Source organism: Narcine bancroftii, chromosome 1, assembly GCF_036971445.1.
Source record: "Narcine bancroftii isolate sNarBan1 chromosome 1, sNarBan1.hap1, whole genome shotgun sequence".
In the NCBI taxonomy this organism is placed as follows: domain Eukaryota; kingdom Metazoa; phylum Chordata; class Chondrichthyes; order Torpediniformes; family Narcinidae; genus Narcine; species Narcine bancroftii.
The window spans coordinates 250,506,243-250,511,707 of NC_091469.1; positions in this window are offsets into that span (position 1 = coordinate 250,506,243).

The window sequence follows — 5,465 nt, forward strand, 5'->3', positions numbered from 1 at the left end:
GTCAACCACCTCTTTCCTTCCTCTTCACTTTGGTTCCCACCCCTTGCAAATCTATCTTTAAACCCCCTCCTCCCACCAACAGCATTTGCAAACCCCTGTGCCAGAATCTTCATTCCCCTCCAGTTCAGGTGCAACCCCCGTTCCACTTGAATAGGTCACCCCTTCCCCAGAATAGGTTCCAAAGATCCAATAACTTGAAACCCTGCCCCTTGCACCATCAGCTGCTCATTTGTCTGCACCATCATCCTGTTTATGGCACTGGGAGTAATCCAGAGATGACCACCTTGGAGGTCCTGCTCTTCAGCCTCTTTCCTAACTCCCTAACTTACTTTGCAGGACCTCTACCTCACTGCTGTCTATGTCATTGGTACCAATATATACCACAACCTCTGGCTCCTCACCCTCCCCTTTAAGAATATTATGCACCCGCTCAGAGATATACTGGACACGAGCACCCGGGAGGCAACACACTGTCCTGGACTTCCTTTTGCGGCCGCAGAATCTCCAATCTGTTTCCCCAACTATTGAGTTCCCTATGACTATCGCTCTACCTAACTTCATCCTTCCCTTCAGAGGCTCAAACCTGACCATAGTGCTCATTGTCTGCCTGCTGCCTTGCCGAGATAGATCGTCCCCCTCAGCAGTATCCAAAGGGGTACATGTTTTGCTGAGGGGAATGACCACAGAGGTACCGGGCACTGCCTGCCTGTTCCCTTTCTCGCTTCCTTCTGCCTCCTACATGCTGCATTTCTCAATTTAGAAAATGTGATGATATTGGATCTGGTTCAGTAAACTGCAAATTGTTAGGTGTTTTACCACTTTTACCATTTTACCACTGATCCTTGTGGGGCTGCAGAATATTCGCCCACTCTGACCAGCTTCCCTTTACTCCTCTTTCCTATCTTGCAGCCAGCTGGCTATGCTGAACCCTGAATCCCTCCTCCTCGATGTTCCTCAGTTGTCCATTGGGTGATATCTTGTTGAAGGCCTTTGGAAATCTCCACCAGTTGCTCTTAATGCAATTACCATACCATCTCCCAAGAAACTTTGCAGGTCAATAGTTAAGCAAGTTTCCAATCCTACGATATTTGTAAGACTGCTGCTGCCAAGCTGGCTATTCTGTCGTTTGGATATGTTCTGTCTTAAATCTAACTCTAGCCAGCTGCTTAATCTTAATGTATTCTCAGATATTTAATGCTTCAACCTCAGATTTCTTTTAATGTGCAGGTAGTTGTTTTCCCATCTTATTTTAATATTTCTCCATTTTAAAGGTAGTTATAGTGTCATTTTCAGGTGTCATACCTACCTGCTACATTCAGTAAACTTGGTCCCTCAAGACTGATAAGGCTTTTCTCTTTGGAATGACAAAGGATAGAGATGTCCAAGATGATGAAGGGCTTAGCCAGCTCCTTTCCTCTGGAGGACAACAGCAAATACCAGAGGGCATCTGTTGAAGGTGAGTGGAGAAAAGTTGAGGGGACATGTCAGAGGTAAGTTTTTATTACACAGAGTGGTGGGTGCCGGGGGGAGATGGTGGAGGCAGGTCCAGGACAGACATGTAGGCACATGGATGTAAAGAAAAGGAGAAGCTTATGGGTGTGGGGAGGGAAGGGTCAGGTTGTTGTGGAGTAGCACACCATCATGGGCTGAAGGGCCTGTACTGTGCTGTAATGTTTTATGTGCTCATTAACCAGCATTAGGCAGAAAGGCCGAGATGTAAATTTGGTTTTTTTTAATATATAGTTTAATTTTGCTCTGGACATCCTTTCTCCTAGTTTACAACCTGTTCCTGTAATACATTTTGCAACTTTGATTCTGTTTTCATTACTTGATTAAATCAATCAGTGCTTTGACTTGATGTTCTAATCTCTAGTTTGCCTAATCTTAGTTTTCTGGATGCTGACTTTAATAACTTCTGTCTTTCCTTGACCTCATGAATCCACTGTATTGCAACAGCAAGGATCTCCCAGTGACCAACCATTACAATTCCACGCACCATTGCCACAGGAGGTTAGGAAAAAAGATGGAGGCATTAGGTATAAATAAGGAGGTAGTGAAATGGATTCAGCAATGGTTGGATGGGAGGTGTCAGAGAGTACTGGTAGAAAATTGTTTGTCAAATTGGAGGCCGGTGACTAGTGGAGTTCCTCCGGGATCGGTCCTGGGTCCACTATTGTTTGTTATATATATTAACGATCTGGAAGAAGGGGTGGTGAATTGGATAAGTAAGTTTGCAGATGATACAAAGATTGGTGGAATTGTGGACAGTGAGGAAGATTACCGTAGTTTAAAAAGAGATATAGGAAAGCTAGAGGAGTGGGCTGAGAAATGGCTGATGGAATTTAATACGGATAAGTGTGAAGTGTTGCATTTTGGAAAGGCAAATCTAAATAGGTCATATTCATTGAATGGTAGACAATTGAGGAGGGCAGAGCAACAAAGGGATTTAGGAGTTATGGTAAATAGTACCCTCAAAGTTGATACTCAGGTAGATAGAGTGGTGAAGAAGGCATTTGGAACATTGGCCTTCATAAATCAGAGTATTGAATTCAAGAGTTGGGATGTTATGATGAAATTGTACAAAGCATTGGTGAGGCCAAGTTCGGAATACTGTGCAGTTTTGGTTACCTAATTGTAGGAAGGATATAAAATAGAGAGAGTGCAGAGAAGGTTCACGAAAATGTTGACAGGATGTCAGGGTTTGAGTTACAGAGAAAGGTTGAGCAGCCTGGGGCTTTTTTCTCTGGAGCGTAGAAGATTGAGGGTGGATTTGATGGAGATGTTCAAGATTTTAAAAGGGACAGAGAGAGTCAACGTGGATAGGCTTTATCAATTAAGAGTAGGGGATATTCAAACTAGAGGATATTCAAATAGAGGCCATGGTTTGAGATTGCAGGGGGAAAATTATAAGGGGAACATGAGGGGAAATTTCTTCACGCAAAGGGTGGTTGGGATGTGGAATAAGTTTCTGGCGGAGGTGGTTGAAGCAAGGATGTTATTTACATTTAAGGAAAGACTGGATAATTACATGATGGGGAGAGGATTGGAGGGGTATGGAGCAGGTACTGGTCAGTGGGACTAGGAGGGTGGGGATTTGTTTCGGCATGGACTAGTAGGGCCATGCTGGCCTGTTCTGTGCTGTATATGGTTATATGTCTGTCCCTGGCCTCCTGCGCTGCCAAATTGAGGCCACCTACAAATTGGAGGAGCAACACCTTGTTTCCTGCCTCGGCACCCTCCAACGAGACGGCATAACATTGACTTATCCATTTCTATTCACCCCTCCCTTGTGTCTCTCTTTCCCTATTCCTCCAGCTCCCCACCCCTTACCTTCCCCTTCCTATCAGAGCTGACTGTTAGCCCTCTGCTCACTCTCTCTCCCATCACTTCAGCTTTTTTCCCTTCTACCCTCCCCCACTATATCCACCCATGACTCTTAGCTGTTCATCAGAGCTCCTCCCCATCTTTTTTCCAAGTGCCTATCTGTTTTTTTTTCCTTATTCCTGATGAAGGGCCCAGGCCCGAGATGTTGGTTAGTTACCCTGAAGCATCCATGGATGCTGTGTGACCTGCTGAGTTTCTCCAGCACATTTATTGCACTCATTGTTAGGTTGCCCTTGTTTGGAACAGAAAAAAAAAGATCCTGGGCACTGCATAAAATGTTTCCTTTCCACCTGTTTAATTTTTGTTGATCATTCTTCTGCTCCTTGGGGTCATAATCTTCAGTCTATCAACCTTGACTTTGTCATCTTTCTCAATCATTGGATGCAAGAAAAATAGGGAGTTGTGGACTGAGGTTGGATTGATCACAAAGTAGGTTTATATGTGGGCCTGTACTGATCCATGTTCTATGATCACTGCTCCCTACACATTCTGGAATTTGATTCTGATCTGCTTTTTGAGTCATTACACCACCCAATCCACTGATTCAGTCCAGTGTGAACAGCCTCCTACGCCTGCCCAGTTTTGGGGTGTTTGAAACCCTCTGCCCTGGGATTCTTTTCCTTGCCCCTTTTGTTCTTTGACACAACTGCTACTTCTGCTGTGAGGTGGACTGTTTACGGTCCTGCTTCTGTTGCTCAATCTCATTTCAGCCTCTAATGGCTGCAGCGAATTTTTTCCGTAGCCATCAACACTGTCTGATAATTGAGTTCAGTTGTCAGGGGTGGTGGATGTTTTTCAGGGCATTGCTCCAATCAAGTTGGGGAGCTTTAGGGCAGCTCATTTTTACCTGCATAGCACTAGCTAGAAGGAATGTGAGGCAGACACAAGGGCCTGTCACTAAATTGGACAGGGATCCAAAGGACTGAAGATCATTAGCTGTCTCTATGTGTGAATGGGAGTGTCAACATTTGATGTTGTACATGAAGGTCTGTGTTTAACTTAACAGGAATGCTTTCCTGATTGCACAAATAGAAACCTACCCCCTGGTCCTCAGTAACACTTTGTGGCCTATGCTAATTCTCTAAGCTCCCTGCAGAAGCATGCAGCTGCTGGATCCTTGGAATTTAGTTGAGGACAGAGTATTCCCAGGAGTGGTGCTTGTCCCACTCAGACTCTGCAGGGAACTGGTCCTCTCCATCTTTGTGTATAGACTGCCTGCTCCTGCCTGCCTCTGAAACACTTGCTGCAGCTTGTCCTCCAGCTGGTTGGTTGTGGGCTCCAGCAACCTCGTCACCCCAAGTGTGCCTGCACCTCCCTGCACTGCACACCCCCTCCCTTACAAAATCTGGTGCTGCCCATCTCCCTCACCCCTGTGAAAGAGGAGTTCAATGGGGTCAACTCTTTCACAGATTCACTGTTCAGTGGGCAAACTCCAATCTCCCAGCCAACCACACCCCTGCAGAACCACTTCCATTGAACACTACAACACAGAAATGGGCTCTTTGGCCCATTGACCTGAACCTGGAGCATGGCCCTCCATACCCCTTCCATCCATGTATCTTTCATTTTTTTCCACATTAAGCCACTGTCCAGGGACATGGGGTTTAATCCTGACCGCTGGTGCTGTCTGGGTGGAGTTTGCATCTTGTCCCCATCCCTGTCACCCTGGCTTCCTCTCCCATTGCCAGGGTCACTGTAAAGTTGCGTTGGAATGAATGGTAAAATCAGGAGTGGGGTTAGTGCCTTAGATTGGACTCTGAGCTTATGGGGACTAGTCTCCAAGCCATTTTTAGTGTCTGGGTCACCTGGTGGATGATGTTGGGGTCTGGCCATGGGTGAAGCAACAGTAACCTGGAGCTTCATAGATGTGGCAACTCAGATGGAGCTTGGGGGTTGGTGGTGAGGAGGAGCAAGCGTGGGAGGGATGTACCACTCAGAAAAGTTCAAGTTCATATGGCCCTAAAACCAGTTCCCACACAGCCAAAGAACAGGCACTCCAGCAATTCTGACTAGAATAAAGTCCAAAGACGCTGTCTTGTAAGTAATTTTATTATCGACAGACTGAATGTTCAGTGTGTATA